Below are 24,183 nucleotides of genomic sequence, written 5' to 3'. Positions count from 1 at the left end.
GCCAGCTTGCTTGTGGGAACCCTCTGTGTTCAGGCTCTTCCTGTAACTTTCCATCTGCAGACACTCAACAGACAAAGTTAGGTTTTAACACATCCTCTGTACCCCTTTCTTGGCCTAGTTCTCTGCTCATCCCATCTGTCTGTGTACCTATTTGGCAAAACTATGTCAGACTCCAGTTGGCAACAAACATCAAAATGGAGAGAGACTAATCATTGCATATAGTGAGGGGACCTCCAGTTGTGTGTGTTTGTAAAGAAGGATCACAGTCCCACGAGTCCCCTCCCCGCACTACCTTTCAATGCAAAAGTCCCTGCAGAGGACGAATTCTGTCTGGCATTCTGCTCAGACACCTCAACTCAAGGGCTGTCACTCGGACTCAAGAGGAGTCTTTTGTACTGTCCAATCAGAGGCGGCACCGGGGCTGGTGGGTGGGGCAAAGCTCCCCGTCCGCCCGGAAGTTCCTGCTGCGGCCGCGCTGGGGACCACGTCTCCCTCAGTTAAGGGCTCCTCGTGGCTCAGCCCCCTGTTGTATCGAGTTGCGACCTGTAGCGACCGCAGTGTCCTATGAAGGACTCTGGGGACCCGGGAGCCTTAGAAATGGTGAGAGTTCAGCCCCGGAAGTAGGACGCGGGAGGAGGGGCTGGTGGGAAGCGGCGGGGCGGTCCCGGCCTCCCGCGGTCCCCTCCAGGGTCTGCGGTCCCGAGTCCGCGGTGGCGGCGCTCGGCCCTCAGGCCCCTCCCGCCCCAGCGTGGGGGCGGGGCCGGCAGCCGGGCCCCGGGCGTCCTGTGGTCCCTGCGCGCGGCGACTGGGGCCGGAGCGTCTCTGGGCCGCTGTGCGGCCGCAGCCCCGCGTGTCCCAGACGGTGCGGGGCCCGCGGGAGGGCCCGCAGGAGGATCGGGCCTCGGTCTCCGGGCTCCGTGCTTGTAGGGGCTGCGGTGTCTGGGGTCCCCGGGCCTCCTTTCTCCCCAGAGGGTACCCGTTTTCTTCTCAATTTTCCGTACATTTGAGGAGCAGAGTCTCAAATCCCTGACCCTGTCCCGCGCATCCAGTTCTTCGCAGGGTTGGGAACAAATTCCTGAATTTCCAGGGTCTGGCCGAATTCCCAAATGCCAACTTCCTGCCTTGGATTCACAGCATTATCATCAAGTATTTGTCCTTGTTGGAATTGAAACAGATTGAACATTTTAATTGCTTATCATTTTCTCACAGTCAGTGGATTCCTGTTTCAAAAAGATTTGTGTGTGTGGATATTTTCCGTGAGTGAAAAGCGGCCTCTCACCGCCTGGAACTACGTTGCATGAAATCCTCGTGCGTCTCCCCACAATCTTCCTGGGCGCCGACATCCTGTGGGAAGTCCTCTGGGGGCCGGTTCCTCTTCAGAAAATACCCGGGATGATCTGTCTTGTCAGCACTGTCCCCACCTGCATTCGTCACCTTTTGAAAGGTTTATTCACTTTTTTAGTCTCGGTTTTTCAATGAACAAAAGTTTATTTAATCAACACGATGTACACGATGTACAGGATTTCCAAAGAGGCACGAAACAGGTGAATTTCAGAAAAACTAAAGTATTCCAGTTTTACATGGCCTGCACTCAATTCTTGTTTCCCTTTTTTCCTCCCATCGTGGGTCGTAATATTCTGAGGTCTGTTCTCTTATTTTGGGTGAGATAAAATGTATTTCCACAGCTTAGACTTGCTGACCTGAAGTGTTCAGGTAGGATTCATAGTTTATAAATATTTCCTGTCTGGGAAATAATATGATAATATCATTGTTTTTCCAGAATGCATTACTTTCTTGAGGGGCTTCTTGTTGACTTAGCAAATTGCTATACCATTTTCTTCCCTCGTTTCCACATAAAGACTAGCTTGAGTGTGTTCGCTGGATGGTTCAAACACTGGGTTTGTATCATTTAAAATATCAGTGGTGGTCCAAAAAAACTCCAGTGGGGACAGAGGCCTGAGGGCAGTGAGTCTAAGCTAAGGCCCCCTTGATCCTGCAGAGGGAAGGCATTGAAGGCCCAGCTGTTCTTCCTGGGGAGCCTCCCCCTGCAGCAGTCCTACTGCTCACACCCCGTGGAAGGAGCCTTTGTCCTGAGAGGAGCTGCAGAGCCCTGGAAAGCTGGGTGTGCACGTGCTCATGGGGTGGGGAGTGATGCCCTGTCTGGGGTTGTGGTTGTGGCTCCCTTGGGCTTGTTTCTAGACATAATTGGAGTTTTGCATCCACAGTGTAGGTGCACTCAGAGTAATTTATTTACACTGAGAAAGTCTGTCAGAGTCAGGAGCTCTGTGTCCTGGATTAGAGCCCATTAATCTGTGGGTCCATTTGAGTCTGAACCTTAAACTGGATCCAGCTGAGTTTCCTCACTGTGAGAATGGGAGCCTGAGAGAGGGAGCATGTGCACTGTCCCATGGGGAGAGGAGGGTGTGTGGGGCTCCCAGAGCTCCTTCTTGTGGCTGCTCAGGTGCCCTCCCCTCCTTCTCCAGGGAGTGACCCCCTCCAGGGCTCTGTCTCCACCAGGAGAGTCAGGAACTCGGAACCTTCTGACCTTGGCTTTCCTTCTGTCCTGTGGGAAGCAGGCTGCTCATGTGAGCTGGTTCCAGTGTTTATGTTTCTTCCCTTTGGATTCCTTTATCGGTGGACTAGTGCAGCCCTCTGGCTCTCGTTTCCCTTGGCAGTTTGGGCCCTGAGACTGTAAGTTGATTGAGGAATTTGATGTGAGGAAAGCAAGAAAATTTTTTCATTTTCAGGTCAGTTTTTTCTATGTGGGTGTCTCTAGAGAACACAGGAATTTAAAAGGCTAAAGCAATTGAAATTGTGTTATAATCGATGTGAGGAAAACATCTGAAAGCTTATGTAAATCTTTGAAAATCTAGTACAGTTAAGGCTTTAAACTCAAACCCTGATTGCCTTATAATAGGCTGTTATTCTTGAAAGTAGCCGAGTGTGAGCTATAGAGGATGGATAAACTAGGATGCCACAGGTCCTTTTAGTTAGAGATTTCAAAATTTATTTTTGTATGATTTACACTTTTCTAAAAGTTAGTCTTTAAAGGAATTGAATCTTAGAATGGTGTCCTATGTACAAGAGTTAAAATTAAAGAATATAAATTTCTTTTTTTGAAATAAATCTGTAAGATAGCAAAGATACAACCTATCCTGGTCCCCTCCATCCCTGTTACTCTGGTCACCCCAAATACACAGTTTTGATCATTTCTGAGCCCTTGTTAGTGTTTCTTTGTATAAATCCATCGAGAATGCAGATTTTTCTTACCCACATTTGTCCTTGTAGTGAGCAGTCAGACTCCACATTTTTGGTGACTGCTCACAGCTTAAGCCCCACCCACCCTCTTCCCCTTGTGCCCCCACCTGGACAAGCTGAGGAGAAGCCTGGGTGTTCTCTCCTCTAGAGTGGGCAGGAGATCCCCACCACACCAGCCCCTGCCTGGGTGCAGAGCTCTTGCCCCGGCCCCACCCCCAGGCCCAATGAACCCTCAGGCCAGGCTCCATTCCTTGCTTTCTGAGCCCTGTGAGAGCAGCTTCAGAGGCCGGCCCAGCCCTCCCCTCAGACCTCTATGATGTGAGGCCTAAGGCTTGTCCTACCCTCTGTGTGTGTGCCACCCTGGCCTGAGTCTCAACAAGGGAACCACCCTTCTGCAGGTGACCATAATAGTTGGCGCCCTGAGCCGCATGTCCAGACATAACCCCACACGTGGGTCTGTCTTCTCTTGCTCTGACTTTGCTCCCCTTCTATGCTGCCTGGTGGCAACATGCGCTGTGGGCTCCTGCTTGCTGGGGACAGTCTTGTGACACAGGCACAGCTTTATTTCCTACTTCCTAATGTTTGTCCCTTTTATTTCCTTTTTGTGTCTAATTGCCTTAACTCAGAATTCCAGTACAGCTTGACACGGAGTTTTGGGAGGGGACATCCTTGTCTTCTTAATGTTACCAGACAGCATCTAGTTCTTTGAGTGTGGTCCACTATGATTAAACGAGAGTCCAGTAGATGTGGAGGTTGGTGTGGGCAGAGGGGAAGCATTCCTAGTGGGATTTTTGCTCTCATTCTTTACTGAGCCTGTGTCCCTGGGCTTGACCTTCTGTGGTATTGTAAGGGAGATATTTGGTGTTTGTCCTCAGTTCCTAGTAAAAACCTCTTGATGCCCTTGGATTTCTTGAGTGAGAAGGGTGATGGAGTGTCTTTTGTTTTAATGAGACAACTCTTGGCCAGCTCCTAGGTGGCTTCAGATTGGGACTTGGACACCAGAAACACCAAGCCTTGATTAGATCCTTGGAAATTGCAGCCCCAGCTCCCAGCATCTGTGGAGAGGAGAGGGGCTGGAGACTGAGTCAATACCAACGGGCAATGATTGAATAAATTGTGCCCGTGTAATGAAACCTCCATCGGAACCCTTACAGACAGAATTCAGAGAGTTTCTGTGCTGGTGAACACATCAGGTGCTGGGAGGGTGGAGTGTCAGAGAGGATGTGGAATCTCTGCCGCCCCCTCCGCCTCCACTCCTCTCAGCCATGTTCACATTTCCAGGAGATGTTATGGACGCTGGGGTAAAATGTGGCAGCTTTTGTTCCATCAAACAACAATGGAAATGCAAGCTTGTCCCCTTTTGTTTGTGCTAATTTGTGTTTTCTTAACAGTGTAGAGATTATGTGATTTGATAATTATTGGTATCTGATTTGATTCCCTGCCCCCATTCTTCCCTTCATCATGCAAATGAAAGAAGTTAGGCCGGTGGTCTCACTCAAATTCACATACCACATAACAGTGGAATCTCTTTGTTTGAAGGCATAATGTGTGTCCTTCTCCGGGGCAATGTCAAAAATTTCAAACTCACAGAACACTGCCAATTTTGTATAATTAATGCACGTTTACAAATATGGCATCAGTTTCCAAACAGGACTCAGAAGGCAAAATGGTATCCACTTGTGTGACATTCTGGACAAGGGATATGCATAGGAACCTGAAACAGATCAAGTTTTAAGAATGAGAGGATTCAGTACAATGGGCAGCATGAGCGTGTTCCTCTGGGGTGAAGGAGCGTCCTCCATCCTGATGGTGGTGTAACTGTACATTCAGGAAAACTCACAACCGCTCTTTGTATGTGAATATACTGAAAACAATTAATAGAAAACAACACAGATGTTCACATGCTAGGAGAACGTGAAACTCTCCTGAACTTTGGTATGTGTGCAGCACATCCTTCCACCACCTTGGGTTCCTTCTTAAGAAGAAAGGGAGGGACTGGGAAGAAGGGAATAGGCCACTATGGACTGTACCTGGTACCCAGTCTGCATTAGAAAACTCCCTCTAGGGCTACACCTGCCTTCATGTCATTCACATAGCTGGTGAGAAAGTGACAGGGCTCCCGGCCTCTATCTTTGAGTTGACACCAGTTTCCCTGGGTCATACCCTGGGAATGCAGTGATGTGAAACGTAAAGCTGTGCCTGACACATCTCCACATGGATCTGCCTGGGCACATCGTCGTCTAACCGCTAGGTATCGACATCATGTCTTCCCAGAGCAGGTCTTGAGGGCATTTCCAGCTCTTAAGTTTCCCATTTGAAGCCAAATTGGTGCCTCCTTGCTGGGAAATGTGTTTAAATGCAACACGTGTCCCACTCTGGAAATTTTCTGTTGTGTTGGCCTTAAAATTGAAAAAGTCAGTTGTTTTACCAGGGAAATGTGTTTATTTGGTACTAGCAGAGGAAATAGAATTCCGGACCTGCAAATTATGGTGAGCCATAGGCCGGGAGGGAGAGGAGAACAAAGGAGCTTGCTTTCATAGAGGACAGGAGGGAGCTGGGAGGGGCTGTTCCCAACAGAAGTCCCTTGAAGGAGGAGGAGAGATCAGGGTACTGACAGTGGCTGAGTGTGGTGGCTTCTCATTGGCTGGGCTGTTGCTGGGCAAGGAGAAATTCTTCCTCCTCCTTGCTGAGGTCTGTAAAGTAAGGGGTTTCCTGTTGGGGAATGGGAGGGACGCTTCCTTGGGGTCTGCAATGTATGGCGAGTACCAATGCATGGGTGTTAACCCTTCAGGTCTCCTGACTCCATTTTTTTATTTATTTTTTTTCTGAGGAAAATTAGCCCTCACCTGACGTCCACTCCAGTGTTCCTCTTTTTGCTAAGGAAGGCTGGCCCTGAGCTAACATCCATACCCATCTTCCTCTACTTTATATGTGGGATGCCTGGCACAGCATGGCTTGCCAAGCGGTGCATAGGTCTGCAGCAAGGATCTGAACCGGTGAACCCCAGGCCTCCAAAGTGGACTGTGTGAACTTAACCGATATTCCCCCACACTGGCCCCTTCCTGACTCCGTTGTAAATGGGATTTCCCATATTTATTTTCACATTTGTAATTCTACATAGACTATGAGGTAAGGCAATGGCAGAACCCAGAGCCCATGTCATGAAGCACAACCCCCTGGAACACAGTACTCCCCACTTTCACATACACATCACCTCTGCGCCAACAAGCACAGTTCCACAATAGTCTTATAACAGCAATATTGTCAAAGATTTGTCTTGCCTTTTCCTAGCTCTGGGAGTACCCCAGGTGCCCGGCTGTACCTAAAGCACTCTCCTTAGATCTCTGGCAGAGCCCACCCTGTGCTTTCAATGGCTCATGTGCTGACCCCTCTGGCTCACCTCAGAACCTGCCTCTAGAGTGAGTTTGGAGACCACCCATCAAGGCCAGTGCTTACTTTTTCTGGATCAAGACTCACCGTGCAGAGTTGGAGGCCTGAGGCCTGTGGGAAATGGCGATCTCAGCCAGACCCTCCACAGTCACGGGGTCCCCTCTCTTGATGTGGGTCCCAGAATGCAACTGCCAACATGCCAATGGAAGAGGTGGGAAATTGTGGGGATTTCTGCTTTCCCCTCATTTGTCAGAGGCCACACCCACAGTTTCTTGAAGGGAGGAGGCAGAAATGAGACAAGCCACATACCCGCATGCTCTTGTAAGAACTTGCAGTACTTTTCTGGGTCCCTAAGCTGATGTCTCTGTGGCTGGGTGACATGGGCTCTGAGGTTCACAGGTGTCCACCTCTCCATCATGGAATGTTCCAGGGTGGGGCAGTCATAAAGGCCTTGGTGAGGATGGCTCATGGGATTGACCCACAGGAGGTCTGCACACAGGTGAGACTTCAGGCATTGATGGATCCGAGGTCACAGAGACTGAAGTGAAGGGCATGGCAGCTGGGCGATGATGCTCGGACCTTTGTTGTCCACACTGAGCTTCCACTGGGAAAGCAAAGGGAGGAATGGACACGTCGTGAGGCGTGTGTTTCTGGAAGTGATCATAGCAGCGTGAGGGGCTGGAACACGGTGATCACTGCAGCCATCGTGGGCCCTGACTCTCCCTCTTCAGGGCCTGAGCTGTGGGTCTCTGGGCCATCATCTCTGAGGGTTGGTGACTTTGTGTGTCTTGTGTGGGTTGTGCATGTGTGTGTCCAGTGAGGAAGCCTTTGTTGACTTTGTCTATCTGTCTGCAGGCGTATGTCTTTGAAATGTGTAGCACCTTTCTCACCATGGTGGGTAGAGCTGGTGAGAGCAGACATCTCTGTCTTCTCTCTGATCTGAGAGAGAAAGCCCGCAGCCTGTCACCATCAAGAATGATGTCAGCTGTGGGTTCTTCATTGATGTTGTATTTCAGGTTGAGGGAGTTTACTGAGGGAGGTTCTCATAGTTTCTTTTTTTCTTTGAGGAAGATTAGCCCTGAGCTAACTACTGCCGGTCCTCGCCTCTTTTGCTGAGGAAGCCTGGCCCTGAGCTCACATCCGTCCCCATCTTCCTCTACTTTATACGCGTGACCACCACCACAGTATGGCGTGCCAAGCGGTGCCACGTACACACCGGGATCCGAACCGGCGAACCCCGGGCTGCTGAGAAGCGGAACGTGCCAACTTAACTGCTGGGTGGGCCCCATATTTTTAATAATCTTGAATAACAGAAATTGACAGTAAATTTTAAAGGTCTCATTGGCTTTATTGAGCATTACGTGAGGTGAGCAGCATCCCATCCAGCAAGAGAGAGGAGCTCGAAATGGTAGAGAAAAGGGAAACCTTGTAAAGGCAGGAAAACGAAGTCGTAAACATCAAATAGGAATATTTTAGGCCAGGTTTCCTTCTTTTGGGGATAGAAGGGTCTTATTAGATCCATGGGAAAGGCTGAAGCTTCGCTTAGGTGAGGGATTTGGCCCTGGTTGGGTAATGTGGGAGTAGCAAGATGACTCCATCGTGGGCTCATGGTTTTCCTTTTTACAATTTCCCCTCGTTGATTAGACTCGCAGCTTAACAGAGATGTGATCAAATTTAAGGCACTCATGTCCCTCTCAGCTGCTGTGACATTCTCTCAGGTTTTGCTCTTCCCTTGGGTCATAGCCAGAGGTCATGGTGTTTTTGCTTAACCCCTGTGACCCGCATGTTTACAGCATTTACCCTGTGAAAGGCTGCAGGTTCACAACCTGTAGGGTGGTCATCTCTGGTCTTTTCTGAGGTTCCAGTGCAGGGAGAGCACTGTTGGGTGGTTAGCAGCTGCAAACACGCACTTGACGCGTTTGAGAGAACACAGTGCACTGGGGAGTTTATGCTGATTCCAGTAGGCAGGGGAGCTCTGAACTTCTGGGGTGCACTTTGTAGCCATGGTCCCCAAGACCAAACCAATCACAATCAGCAAGTCAAAGAAAGACCCCATGGAAGGAGTCACCTTTTAATGAAGCTATTTGCTTGCTTAGTGATCCTGTGTCATTGAGTTTCACCTTCCCCAGAAGTGTTCATTCAGGAGCAGCAGGTGGTGGTGGCCACAGCACAGACGCCTCCCTGCTCAGCTAAGAGAGAATCAAGGGCTGTCCTGGTGCCAAGGCCAACTGTGGCCAGAGAGTCTAAGGATCTTTGTTGGGCAGCTCTTGTCTTAGCAATGGGTTTGCAATGTCTTCAAGAGCTAAGCAGAGGTTTTCTGATCATGTTCTCATTTACCTTTCCTCCTAACCAGGGAGGGATGGCCCTGTGAAAGGAAGTGACTCAGAAGTCCTGAGTGCCTCCTGGTAGGTCCTTGCTGACTCAGTGACGTAAATTCAGGGGCGTAACCAGTGAGACGTCTTCCTTGTGAAAGTTAGGGGCGCAGTTACATAATGTAAGAGGCATTACCCGGTTATGCACTGCCATCCAGCAGATTCTGACATGTGCTACAACTGATCTGTACACTTCCAAAATGGTGGAAATGTGCGTTTCATGGTATCTGTGTATTACCACAATTTAAAGTAAAAGTTTTAAGGCAACAGCGTGAAAACAAAACCCACAGAATGGAAGAAAATGTTGGAAACCATGTATCTCATAAGGAACTGGTACAGAAAACATCTTAATACCTCCTCAAACTTAGTTTTAAAAAGTCAAATAACTCTATTTAAATGTGTCAAAGGATCTCAGTATGTTCTTTTCAAAGGAGATAGACACGTGGTCAAGAGCATATGAAAATATGCTGGACATTGTTAGTCATCAAGGAAATGCAAATGAAAACCCCAGTTAGATAAGGCTTCACAACCACTAGGATAGCCAGAATCAAGAAGGAAGATAATAAGTTTTTTTTTGGATATACTAAGAAACTTGAACTCTCATACGTGGGTGGTGAGAATACAAAATGGTGTAGTTAATGTGAGAAGAGGTTTGGGATTCCTGAAATATACAACCTAAAATTACCATATGATCCATCATTGCCAACTCTAGGTACCTGTGTGTGTGTGTGTGTGTGTGTGTGTGTGTGTGTTTGTGTGGTGAGAACACTTAAGTCACTGACTTAGCAAATTTCAGGTCTACAAATTCTATGTGTATATCAAATCATCGTGGTTTTATCTTTAAATATAGAGAATTTTATTAGTCAATTATATCTCAGTAAAGCTGGGGGCAGTGGAAGAGTTTCTAGAGGCATCCCACATTTGAGGATTTATTGTTTTCCTTATGACAGTGAAAATAGGAATCAATCCCCTAGGCACAGTGGTTAACATTTGCGAGGTCTCTAGGGACTTGGGTTAAAACTGATCTAAAATAAATTTCCTCCTAGTGTAAAATGTACAGCCGAGACTTTAAAGACCACATGTTACACCCTGTGGTTAGACTGTTACCAGACAAAGATGTGGTTCTCCCAACCGATGCACATAAAAAGCTAATTTCTATAAACAGGTTATGTTTTATAAACAGGTTATGGCTCAGTCAATCTGTGAGGAGACAGGAGGCACATGCTGCAGGATCTGTCTTCCCGATTCAGGATTTGGGGAAAGTTTCAGAGGTTGGGGGAACAGGCTGGCCTGTGGAAATGCTGCCGGGGCAGGTGTGCATTGGAGGCATTTAGCATTTATGGTAGGTTTGAAACATATGAGGAGGTCTTAAGCAGTTAGGGCAAGGTGTGGATGGGTTTCAACAGCAGGTCTTCCTGCACGATGGACCCCTCACCTCTGATGAGAATGTGACTTTCAAGTCCTGGTCGTGTCCCCCTCCTTTAGTTCCGTGGGGAGGACAGTGGTGGGTTCTGGTGTCATTTCAGGTCAGGATTTCTTTTGCACGTGCTCTGGCATCATGCTTTGTAGTTTTCTGAAAACCAGCTCTTGATCACTGTGTTGATAAGAGATGGGTCATTTCACACTGCTCCTGGTGGCCCAGGGTTACAAGACTGAACAGCCCCTGTTCCCAGGGTAGGGCTGTGGGATTCCAACTTCACACCAGAGCCAAGCGCTCTGGGATTCTTTATTTATTTATTTATTTTTAAGATTTTATTTTTTTCCTTTTTCTCCCCAAACCCCCCACTACATAGTTGTATATTCTTCATCGTGGGTTCCTCCAGTTGTGGCATGTGTGACACTGCCTCAGCATGGTTTGATGAGCAGTGCCATGTCCGCGCCCAGGATTCGAAGCAACGAAACACTGGGCCACCTGCAGGGGAGCGCGCAAACTTAACCACTGGGCCACAGGGCCAGCCCTAATTATTCACTTATTTAAGTGTCCGTTTTGCAAGAAGGGTAAATATATCTAGTCAGTAGAGCTTGAAAGACACTATAAAATAGTTCCAGACAAGCAACAAAGAGCTGAATTTGAGAAAAAATGTACTATTCCTTTGTTACATTCCATTTGTTAAGAATTCTTGTTTCACTCTCTCTTCCCTTGAGTGTCTGTCGTTAGTTTCTGAGGTGTGTTCCTTACTTTTGGGTGCTTCCAAAGGAGATTCCAGGGCTGAGACATGCAAACTACAAGTGTTCAAGTGTGATTTCTTGTCATGGAAATAATGTCACCACAGACCCAGGAACAGACTTGTCATCCCAAATGATGCATCTTTGGCATAAGGGCTATTTTGAGCTGATGATTATTACGAAACAGCAGCCACAGGCAAAGCTCTGAAAACCTAGTAGAAGTTACCCTTTTGTAAGGGAAATTTACATTCAAAGAGAAACGTCCCTTTGTAAGGGTGCCTCTGTCTGTGTGACAGGAAGGGCAGGATGACTCTAGATCTCTAGAAACTCTTTGTCATTGGGATTAAATCTGCATGACAACTTGACCCTTGTTCACTGTGCTTTTCGTGGTAACCTCCCATCACTAACCCCATCTTAACAACTTAACATCTTTGTGACAGGAGGTGGCCAGCCAGGAGCCTGTGCGGAATAGAAAGTTTTGATCTGCCAGTCAGACCTCACCCTGCCAGGTCTTTGCATCCCAGCCGGCCTCCCTGCTCCCTTAAGCCTCAGCCCATGCTCTGGATGAGGGAGACGGAGTTGAGAGCCTGTCCTCCTGTCTCCTGGCCAATCGATGGCACAGTCAACTGTTCCTTCTTTCAAAGCCTGGTGTGCCATGGTCTCAGCTTCTGTGTGCATCAGGTGGCGAGCCCTTGCTCAGTAACAGTAGTTACTCACATTTTTTCTTAAAGGAATAGACATTTGTGCTTTTCTAGTTGAAGTGGTAGAAATACCGTATAATATTTTCCCTTATTTTCTGTGGTAGGACTGCGTTTAAGTGATATTGCTGGATTATTCCAACACTGGGTTTGTGTGATTTAAAATAACAGTGATGTTCCAGAGCATCTCCAGTGGGGAGCAGAGGCCCCCAGTCCAAGGCCCAAGCTAAGGCCCCCTTGAGCCTGCAGAGGGAAGACCTTGCAGACCCAGTTGTCCTTCCTGGGGCGCCTTCTGCACAGGTGTCCTACTGCTCACACCCCCATAGAAGGAGCCTTTATCCTGAGAGGAGCTGCAGAGCCCTGGAAAGGTGGGGGTGCGCATGCCCATGGGGTTGGGAGTGACACCCTTTCTGAGGTTGTGGTTGTGTCTGGACATTTTAGACATCGTTTGAGTTTTGCATTGACACTTAGGTGCCCTGAGAGTGTAATCTGTGCACAGTGAGGAAGTCTGTGAAGATCAGGTGTTCTGTCCTGTGGACAAAGGGATCATGAATTTGGAGTTCATATGGGTCAGAAGCTTAAACTGAATCCAGCTGAGGTTTCCTCACTTGTGAGAATGGGAGCCTGGGTGAGGCAGTGCCTCCATGCTCACAGGAGACGGAACGTGTGTGGGGCACCCAGAGTCCATTCCTGTGGCTGCTCAAGGGTCCCCACCCTCCTTCACCAGGGACTGACCCTCTCCAGGTGATCTGTCTCCACTGGGAGAGTCTACACCTCAAGTGTGGGAATATGGTCCCTCTCTGAGTGTGGTGTGGGTTCCTTGTGAACTGCAGGCCAGCAGGCTGCTTCTATGAGCTGAGTGGAATATTCCTGTTTCTGCCCTCGGATTCCTTTATCAGTTGAAGATTGCAATCCTCTGATTCTAGTTTCCATTTCCACTTGGGGTTTGAAAATGTAATTTCAGAGGTATGCTGTGACTAAGGCAAAAATTTGTGGAAACAAATTTTTTCCATTTAGACAAGAGAACCTGAAGATGTGAGACGGGTGTATTTCAGTTCTCAGGTGCATTGTCCATGTTTAGGTCAGTCTTATTCCTGGGTAAGTATAGTGGAGGCACAAAGCAAAATGCCCCTTGTCTTTTTTTGTTAGAAAGAGATTGGTAAATTTTTTATGTTTTACAGTTTTATGTCCATTAGTGTTTAAAGGATTAAATCTTGGAATGGTTTCCTATGTAGAAATGTTAAAATTAAAGTTATTTAAAAATAGTGATCAAACGTAGGAAAATATGGCGTATATAAATCTCTCCTTATTTTATTTTATATTTTTGAGGAAGGTGTGCCCCGAGATGAGATCCATGCTCATCTTCCTCTGTTTTATATGTGGGACGCCTGCCTCAGCCTGTCTTTGTAAGAGGTGTGTAGGTCCTTGACCAGGATCCAAACTGGTGAAGCCCAGGCCTCCGAAGCAGAGCACGTGCCCTTAACCACTGTACCACTGGGCCAGCCCGTGTCTCCCCTTGTTTTAAATAGTGCGTGGGAAGGTTTAAAAAATTCCTGAGAGGAAACTGCCTGAAGGAGACTCCCTGCCTGTGGTCCTGCCCCACTCCTGTGCTCTGACTCCAGCCTCCCTAAATGACCAGTTTTGCTCACTGCTTCACCATCCTGCTAGTGCTTCTTTATATAAAAACAAGCCAGTGCGAATGCCAATTTTTTCCCCCAAGTTTGTTCTTGTGATGAATGGGAGGGTTTGGTACTGATGATGTTTGATGACTGTACACTTAAACCTCGCCCTCCCTTTCCCCTGGGCCTTCTTCCCTGGACAGGCTGATGAGAAAGCCTGGAGGCTCCTGCACTGTGGGCTGCTTGCTGGGCAGCTCCTCCTGGGTGCTGTGCTGCCCTGTGTTGCACTGTTGACCCCTCCAAGCCTGGGTTGTAACTGTGGAGGACTCTGAGTTGTCAGTTTTGGGAATTCCTGTCCTCTGTGGGCAGGAGTCTGGGAATTCGGCCCTCCTTAATGTGATCTTCTGTTAGTGTCTTGGGTGGCACATGTGTGTGTGTTGAGAGTGAAGGGGAGACTGAGGCTGGAGTCGCCTTGACATTAGGGGGAGTCTGCGGTTCTGAGGATGATTATACCCTGTCACTGAGCTGAGCCCATCCGATGGTCAGTCCTTGAAGAACAATTATTTCAGAGAGAAAGAAGAGCCAGGAAAGTGCAGCCAGTAGGAAGCAAGATTCCAGAGGGCTCCCCAGGGCCCCCAAGTCACTCTGCCGCCGCAACAGAGGGTCTATTGCAACAAAGACCCTGACCCTCTGGGTTATAGTGACAACACCACAGTCTGAGTTTGTCAGAGCAAAGGGATTGGTTCAACCCAACTTAAGCCCAGACACTTGAACTCTATAAAGCAACCAGTTGTCTTGCCCCGTTGTGGGAAGAGAACTCTGGAAATCTCTTGACTCAGAGATCCCCAAAATAGAAGTCACAGTCACACTTGTGTGTACACTAATAGGTCTACAATAGCAGGACACTCGTCATCCACCTTGGGGTTCTGCCACTACTGATAGTGACCATGGCACTTCTCAGAGGATCCAGTGCTGTGCTCCCCAACAAGGCATTCGATGGAAGTTTCCCCTCCCCTGTGGGTCTCAGGCTCCTAGAGCACAGCCTGGCTTCCTGAGATCCGTTGAAGTCATGGCACAACTAGAAGGACCTACAACTAGAATATACAACCATGTATTGGGGGCTTTTGGGAGAAGAAGAAGAAAAGATGGGCAACAGATGTTAGCTCAGGGCCCATCTTGAAAAAAGAATAGCTTCAAGTCAGTTGAATGAGAGATGTCCTGTTTCAGTAAAAAAGGGCTGAATTGTCATGAGTCCGTCTTCATCATTTTTTCAAAAGACAACGGGTTTAAGTTTACAGAAAAATCAATTAGAATTTTTGGTTCCCACATAACCCTTCTCTCTGCATCCACACAGTTTGCACTCTTTCACATTTGGTATCACTGTGGCACACTTCTTACAATTTCCAAGTCGATATGGATGCATTACAGTGCACGGTGCACATTAGCACTGACTCTGTATGTTACACACTGTGTGGGTTTTGGCAGATGTGTACTGACGTGGACCCATCATTTCTGTATCATGGAGTGTAGTTTCGCTTCCCTGAAGCTCCCCTGTGCTCCACCTGTTGACTTATCCCTCCCTGCAACCTCCAAACCCTTCACAAGTAAAGATGTTTCTAGTGTCTCGTACATTTCTTGTTTCCAGAATGTCATGTGCTAGGAATCATACACTGCAAACCCTTTGTCACATTGGCTTCTTCACTTAGGAATAAGTTTTAAGGTTTCTCCATGTGTTGTCGTGGTTTGATACCTCACTTCTTTTTAATCATTGGACAGGGTTTCATTGTTTACATACACCATTGATTGACTCTTCGATACTTGAAGGACATCTTGTTCAAAATATTAACTCTTGCCTATTATGAATAAAGTCCTTGTAAACATCTTATGGGCTGGCCCAGTGGCACAGTGATTCAGTGTGTATGTTCTGCTTCTCAGCAGGCCGGGGTTTGCCGGTTCAGATCCCAGGTGTCGACATGGCACCGCTTGACAAGCCATGCTGTGGCAGGCGTCCCACATATAAAGTAGAGGAAGATGGGCACGGATGTTAGCTCAGAGCCAGTCGTCCTGAACAAAAAGAGGAGGATTGGCAGTAGTTAGCTCAGGGCTAATCTTCCTCAAAAAAACCAAGCAAACAAAAGAAACACATTCTTATTTAGGTTTTGTGCGAACATAAGGTTTCAGCTCATATGGGAAAATACTGTGGAGCGTGATTGCTGGCTCTTACTCTATGTAGTGACAGTGTATTTTATTCTGAAAGAAGGTTCCTGTCTTCCAGTGTGGGTGTTCCCAATCCCGTTTCCACCCGCGATGAACTAGGATTCCCTGTGGTTTTCCATCTTCACCGATATTTGCTGTTCTGAATATTTTGACTTTTACCCATTTAATAAGTGTTTAGTGATCCCCATTGTTGTTTTCTTTGCAATTTCCTAATGACATTTGATGTGGAGCATGTTTCATTTTGCTTATTTCCCATCTAGATCTCTTCTTCAGTGAGCTGTCTGCAGATCTTTTGCCCATTTTTAATTGCATTTTTTTGCTCTATCAAAATTTAAGAATTCTTTGCATATTTCACATAACAGTCATTTATCCAACGGTGTTTTACAGACATTTTCTCTGACTCTGAATTATGTTGATCTTCCCTTTACCCCATCTTGCTCAGAGGAGGAGTCTTTCCTTTTAATTAAGTAAAATTTCTGGTGTTGTCTTTTGTGGACCTTGCCTTTGGTTTTCAGTGTGAAAATTCATCAATGAAAACAAGGTCATCCAGATTTTCTTCTACGTTCTCTTGTAGGAGTTTATTCCTTTGGCATTTTACATTCAGACTTGTGATGTGTTTTGACTTAATTTTCCTGAAAAGCGTCAGCCCTATGACTATATTTGTTTTGTCTGTGTGTATTTGCACGTGGGTATCCATTATTTGTACCACTGTTTTTTTTTTTTAAAGATTTTATTTTTTCCTTTTTCACCCCAAAGCCCCCCAGTACATAGTTGTATATTCTTCGTTGTGGGTCCTTCCAGTTGTGGCATGTGGGACGCTGCCTCTGCGTGGTTTGATGAGCAGTGCCATGTCTGCGCCCAGGACTCGAACCAATGAAACACTGGGCCGCCTGCAGCGAGCACGCAAACTTAACCACTCTGCCACGGGGCCAGCCCCTGTACCACTGTTTTTTAAAATACCTTCTTTTTCATTTGAATGTCCTTTCCTTCTTTGTCAAACATCAGTTGACTCTATTCGTGTGGGTCTAGAAGGAAAGCAGTCAACTCACATATCCTGCAAACTTGCTGTGCTCTCATTAATCCCAGGAGTCGTTTCTGTCATTGTGAGTTCTTCCAGTTGTGTAGAGACGGTCATATCATATGGAACAAGCACCATGAATTCTGCTACAGGATTTGTGAAGATGTTCTTTCTCAAGAAGTGGAAGTTCCCCTCTATTACTAGTTTATCATAAATGGATGTTGCATTTTCTCAATTCTTAGTTTATGTTCCTTTCTGACAAGCAGCTTTTTTCTTTTCATTTTGTCCATTGATTTCCCACAATGACATTCATTTCCTTTCTGACTTATTATTTTTGCTTTGGGTTTAACTTGCTCTTTTTATTGTTTGCTAAGGTGCATGCTTGTGTTGGTGATTAGAGATCCTTGAATTTTCCAGTGTATTTGTTTCACGGCATGAATTTCCCCCTATATACTCCTTTCGCTACATCCAAGAACCTTTGCTATCTTGTGTTTTCATTCTTTTAGTTCAAAATAAATTTTCATTTTTCTTGAGACTTCTAGTTTGATATTCTGCATTATTTGAAGTGTATTGTTGAATCACCACATATGAGGGGGTTTTCCGACTATTGCTGGTATCGCCTTCCAGAGGAATGCCTATGTGGTATGGGAGCCTATTTTGTATGATTTCTGTTCTTTCAAATTTGTTAAGGTGTGCTTTATGTCCCAGAATGTGGTTTGTTTTGGTGAATGTTCCATATGAACCTGAGAAGAATGTATATTCTGCTGTTCTGTGAAGCATTCCGCAGATTACAAGGAAACCCAGCAGTTTCGCAGTGCCGTTCATTTCACCTCTGTCATTCCTCACTTCCTGCCTACTGAAATGTCTAATTCCTGATGAGGGGGTGTTGACTTCTACAGCTGTGGTACTGGATCTGTCTGTCTCTCCTGCATTTGATCAGTTCCTCCCTGAGGTGTGTTGCCCCTCTGTTGTTAGGCAGGTACACATGCAGCGTTGCTGTGCCTTCTCAGAGAATAGGCCCCTTTATCCGTACCTGCTGCCCCTCTATCTCTGCATCTTCCTCAGTTTGAAATCCGCATTGTCTGTGATGTCTGTTCCTCTGGCAGCTTCCTTTGGATTCGTGTTGGCATGGTCTGTTTTTCTCCGTCCCTTTACCCTGCATCTGTCTGTGACTTTATACTTAAGGGTGGGTTTATTGTAGACAACATATAATGGTCTGTTTTTTTTGTTAAAGATTGGCGTCTGAGGTAACATCTGTTGCCAATCCTTCTTTTTTTTCCTGTCTAGATTGGCACATGAGCTAACAACTCTTGCCAGTCTCTTTTTTTTCTTTTTCTCCCCAAATCCCCACAGTATATAGTTATATCTTTTAGTTGTGGCATGTGAGATGCCGCCTCAACATGGCCTGATGAGTGGTGCCATGTCCGTGCCCAGGATCCGAGCCCTGGACCACCAAAGCAGAGCACACAAACTTAACCACTTAGCCTCAGGGCTGCCCCTATGATGGTATTTTTTAAAATCTATTACTGTGTCTTTCAGGTGTAATGAGACCACTGATGATTAAAGTGTTTATTGATTCAGTTAGATTAATATTTTCTCAAATTTTTACTTTCCCCATTTTTACTTTTGTTTGTTCTTGTCTTTTTGCTACCTCCTCTGGCTAAAATTGAGCATTTACTGTAATTCTTTTTTTCCCCGTTAGCATATCTGTTACACACTTTTTAAAAAACACATTCTAGTGGTTCCCCTTAAAGTTTCAGCATACATTTACAACTAAGCCACCCCTCTGCCAAGTTACACTGTGCCACTTCACTGTGTGCAAGTACCTCTTAACACACTGTCCCCAATTTTCCTTTCCTTGTGTCTTCTCACATTGCTGTCATTTATTTCTCTTGTCCAGAAGCTTCTCATTACCAAATACATTCTTCCTGACATTAGTTTAAACAAAGTGTCATCTGTTGTGTTAATTATAAGAAACATGAAAGATACTTCCCATCATTTTTTCTTCCTCTAATCCCCTACCTTTATCATTTACATTCTTTCTTGTACACTTTTGAACGGTTTCCTTCAAAGTATGTGTACTCGGGATGAATTTCATCAAATTTTGTCTCAGAAAGTCCGTATTTCTTCCTTGTACTGAAGGGTAATTTTCCTTGACCGAATTCTAGGAAAGTGGGTTTTATTTTCAACACTCTAAATCTTTCAGTCTCCTCTGTTGTTCTTGCATGGTTTTTGAGAAGAAGTCTGATTTAACTCAAATCTTTGTTACTTTCTGTCGAAGTTGTGTTTCTTCTCTGGCATTTTTCAGTACATTCTCTGTCTGTGATGTGTCTCTAGTTTCAGTGTGATACCCTTGGGTGTGCACTTTTTACTTTATTGTAGTGTTCCCTGAGCTTTCTGGATAGACAGTGTTCTGGCTGTCATTAATTTTACCATATTTTGGTCATTACTATTTCATGTTTTCTTCTGTCTCGCTCTGCCTCTCTTTTCCTTCAGGTTTTCCCATTATGTGGATTTTAAACCTTCTCTTATAGAGGCTGTCCTAGGCTTCATGGAAATTGGGTTCTGTGTTTCCTGTGATTTTTGCCCTTGCATTAGACTCTGGGGAAATAGATTTCTTTTCTTTAGTATAGGCCTTATGAAGAACAGAACATGTGGGACATATTGCAAAATGCCATCTTTTTTTTTCTCTTTACCACGTTTGGACACTCTCGTTTGTCCTGTGACCTCAAGGCTCTCCTGGATCTAAGAAGGGTTGTTCATCTCAAGTTTGTTCATTTTCTTCTTGTGAGATCAAGAATGACAGCTTCTAAGCTCCTTAGGCGCAGCATGAGAAGTTGGCAGGGCATCATCCAGAGTGAGTGTTTGGGAACCAGTTCCTCTTGATGTTGGAGAAAGGAAATTTTATGTTCTTTTGGAGGAAACCACTGTCAAATTTATAATCATGGGCAAATTTAGCATCAAACCATTGTGGACTTCAAGGAGCTCCTGTGCAATCTGCAGCTGTCTACTTTTTCTGTTCTTTAGAGATGGGCACCTGAGCTAACAACTATTGCCGATCTTCTTCTTTTTCTTTTTTTCCCCCTGCTTTTTTACCCCAACCCCCCAGTACATAGTTGTATATTGTAGTTGTGAGTGCCTCTGGTTGTGCTACGTGGGATGCTGCCTCAGCATTGCCTAATGAGCGGTGCCATGTCCAAAGTGGAGTGCGGGAACTGAACGCCTTGGCCACAGAGCCAGCCCCAATCTGCAGCTCTTAACCTACCCCTCAAGGGGAGCAAAGCTCAGGGTACTCCGTTGACATTTGACTACAAAGAGCTCTTATGGCACATTATTATCTCAGAGTATGTTCTAAAAATGGTGACAAGTAGCTTTGAGGCCAATGAGTGTAGAGATCTTGTGGTCTAAATTTTCATGGCTTGTTCCTTGTGGCTGAACTCTGAGTTCATAATAATTTCAGCCCCATCAAATCATACAGAGTGAGAAAGGTAGAACCGAGTCTATGATACTACACAAGTTAAAAGCAGTGTTTCACCACAAGAGGATTTCCATTCAGCCAGCTGCATCTAATTATCTGTAATGGCCTGGAGTAGGTTAGGACAGTGTGGGCAGCTGGGCTTCGTCAAAGTGTGATTTCAAAGGCCTCCTGGACTCTCAGTTTGCTGAGGGGACCAGACCAAAAAGCTTCCAGTTGTTCACTATGTTTCTATTCACTGACACATCCCATAGATATCACCCTCTGCTTCATGGAGTGCTGTAACCGGTGGGTAATATGGAAGAAGATGAAAGAACTTTTCTTACAAACAATCATTGGTCCACAAATGATATTTGCTTCATTTGTGTAGCATTTCTGTCATTTCCCAACCTGTTCTGGAACTTGTTATTAGAGAGAAATCAGATGTAATGTCATCACAGTAAAACTGTGTAAATATTTCCATGTGTTCACAATATTGTTAAATTGATGAGATTGTGTACAGAAGAAAGCTATTTTGTGATGATCACAACATAGAATAAATGTTTGGAGATAATAGAATCCCATGTGACCTTCCTAGAATTGGCATATAGATCCCCGATCCCCAGTGCTGTCAGGCTCATGTATCCTACTTGACACACATTTGTGGTGTTTCAGGACTCAGTGACCACTGAGGACGTGGTTGTGAACTTCACCCCAGAGGAGTGGGCTTTACTGGATCCTTCACAGAAGAGACTCTACAGAGATGTGATGTGGGAAACCTTCAGGCACCTGGCCTCAGTAGGTAAGAACAAGGAAATTCCTTCACTGCATCAATGAGAGACCAAGTGTTGCTTGACCATCAAGAGAGTTCTAAGGGACTGGCCTGGTGGCATTGCAGTTACATTCACACATTCCTCTCTGGTGGCCCAGGGTTCACTGGTTCAGATCCTGGGCGCTGACATGGCACCGCTTGTCAAGCCCTGCAGTGGCAGGTGTCCCACATATAAAGTAGAGGAAGATGGGCACAGATGTTAGCTCAGGGCCAGTCTTCCTCAGCAAAAAGAGGAGGATTGGCAGCATAAGTTAGCTCAGGGCTAATCTTCCTTGAATAGAAAAGGAACAACAGGGTTCAAAGGTGTAGAATGTGGAAAGGTGAAGTTTTTAGTAAAGTAGAAGTGGTCATCGATTATCACATACTTTGAATCTAAATATTTTTCTATAGTTTCTAATATTTGGAATAAATGTTCTTTGTCTGCATTTCAGGAATAACATGGGAAGGTCATGATATTGAAGATCAGTACAAAAACCTGGGGAGAAAACTCCGGTGAGTGACACAGTAGAAAGCTCTGTCTCATGTGAGAATCCTTGTATGTCAAGACAGTTTTTTTAAAAAGAGCAAACAAAAGAAACAGCCCTTGCTTTACATTTAGGTATTCTTCAAAGATTTTCATCAAGTACACTTTTTGAAATGTGATGTAGTGGTTCACTTTTTGCAATATATTTCACTTATTAATAGTAATAATGAATTGTATCTATGAATATTGCTGTTTGGATAATGGCAGAAAATTCAGTATATTTATTTCAGAGCATTCACAGAAGGAAGAAAACAAACATTTCCTATAAATCATAATAAACATAAGAAATATAAAATCATTGATAGAGAAATCACTAACAATGTGCTTCTCATTCGTACAGAAAGCATGTGGTAGGGAGACTCTGTGAAAATGAAGAGGGTAGTCAATGTGGAGAAAACATCAGCCTTCTTGCAAATCTCAGTCTGAACAAGAAAACTACAGGAGCTAAACCATGGGGATGCAGTGCATGTGGAAGTGTCTTCACGCATCATTCATTGCTGAAAATGCTCATTAGCTGTCACGCTGAACATAAAACATATGACTGTCAAAAATATGAAGAGAAGCCATATCAATGTATTGAATGTGGGAAAGCCTTCACTTATCTCACTTTACTTCAGCCACATGAAAGAACTCATACTGGAGAGAAACCCTATGAATGTAAAAAAGGCAGTAAAGCATTCACTTCTTCCCGTTCTCTTCAAAGACATCAAGGAATTCATGCTGGAGAGAAAGCCTATGAATGTAAACAATGCAGTAAAGCATTCACTTATTCCAGTTCTCTTCGAGTCCATGAAAGAATGCATACTGGAGAGAAACCCTATGAATGTAATCAATGCAGTAAAGCATTCTCTTGTTCCAGTTCTCTTCAAAGACATGAAAGAACTCACACTGGAGGGAAACCCTACAAATGTGAAAAATGCGGTAAAGCATTCACTTTGTCCCATTATCTTCAAAGACATGGAAGAATTCATACTGGAGAGAAACCCTATGAATGTAAAAAATGCAGTAAAGCATTCACTTCTTCCAGGTCTCTTCAAATACGTGAGAGAACTCACACTGCAGAGAAACCCTTTAAATGTAACATATGAGGTAAAGCCTTCATTTCTACCAGTTGTCTCTCAGTACATGCAAGAAGTCATACTGGATAGAAGCCCTACGAATGTGAAAAATGTAGTAAAGCATTTGCTTCCTCCAGTTACCTTCAAGTACATGGAAGAATTCATACTGGAGGGAAACCCTATGAATGTAAGAAATGCAGTAAAGCATTCACTACCTCCAGTTATCTTCAAATACATGCAAGAATTCATACTAGAGAGAAACCCTATGAATGTAAAAAATGCAGTAAAGCGTTCACTTTGGTCTTTTTTCAAGACATGAAAGAACTCATACAGGAGAGAAACTCTATGAATGTAAAAAATGTGGTAAAATGGGACATACGATATTTCTATTTTTAATTTTTTGAGAAATCTCCATACTGTTTTCCATAGTGGCTGCACCAGTTTGCATTCTCACCAGCAGTGTATGAGGGTTCCTTTTTCTCTACAGCCTCTCCAACATTTGTCACTTTTTGTTTATTTTTGCCATTGTAACAGGTGTAAGGTGATATCTTGGTGTAGTTTTGATTTGCATTTCCCTCATGATAGTGATGATGAGCATCTTTTCATGTGTCTATTGGCCATCCGTATTTGGAGAAATGTCTGTTCATGTCTCCAGCCCATTTTTTGATCAGGTTGTTTGATGTTTTGTTGTTGAGTTGTGTGAGTTCTTTATAGATTAGGGATATTAAGCCTTTGTCGTATGTATGACTTGCAAATACTTCTTCCCAGTTAGTGGGTTGTTTTTTTGTTTCAATCCTGTTTCCCTTTTCCTTGAAGAAGCTCTTTAGTCTGATGATGTCCCATTTGTTCATTCTTTCTGTTGTTTCCCTTCTCTGAGAAGACATGGTGTCTGAAAAAATCCTTTTAATACTGATGTCAAAAAGTGTACTGCCTACATTTTCTTCCAGAAACCTTATGGTTTGAGGTCTCAGGTTTAGGTCTTTGATCCATTTTTATTTTATTTTTGTGAATGGTGGAAACGAATCATCAATTTTCATTCTTTTATATGTGGCTGTCCAGTTTTCCCAGCACCATTTGTTGAAGAGACTTTCTATTCTCCATTGTAGGCCCTCAGCTCCTTTCTCAAAGATTAGCTGTCCATAGATGGGTGGTTTTTTTCTGGGCTTTCAATTCTCTTCAATTGATCTGTGCAAAATACAGAGTGACAAATGTGTGTGAATGGTTTCTGTTCTGATATGTAAAGATGTCTGAGTGATCGCTCTTATCTTCAGAAGAAAAATACTAAGCACTCTTAAAGGGAACACCTCTTCTTAGATCCATGAGAGATTTGAGTTTACATGGCAACAATGTCCCCTAAATGAGAGAAGGTGAATATAGATAATTCCCATGTACCAGGAGGCGGAGTGACTGGAGCAAGCAACTTTCTAGGAACACATCAACATAACAACAGATGAATTGCTAGACACACAGTATTTATTATCTTGAGAGTTAAAAACTCTAGGGAGGGGCCAGTCTTAGGGCCCCTCCCCCCCAAATTCATGAATGCTCCCTTCAGCAGCCCAACATGGTCTTCATACT

The 24,183-nt window shown here is 45.0% G+C and overlaps 1 pseudogene; it reads left to right on the top strand.

Annotated features, from left to right (window-relative positions):
• The first annotated feature begins 473 nt into the window (after positions 1 to 473).
• Positions 474 to 22,946, top strand: LOC124252051 (zinc finger protein 709-like; annotated as a pseudogene).
• The last annotated feature ends 1,237 nt before the right edge of the window (positions 22,947 to 24,183 follow it).

The sequence above is a fragment of the Equus quagga genome, chromosome 14 (genome assembly GCF_021613505.1).
Source record: "Equus quagga isolate Etosha38 chromosome 14, UCLA_HA_Equagga_1.0, whole genome shotgun sequence".
Taxonomy (NCBI): Eukaryota; Metazoa; Chordata; class Mammalia; order Perissodactyla; family Equidae; genus Equus; species Equus quagga.
The sequence above is the reverse complement of the archived record's forward strand: the minus strand, read 5'-3'. Positions and strand labels throughout refer to the sequence as shown.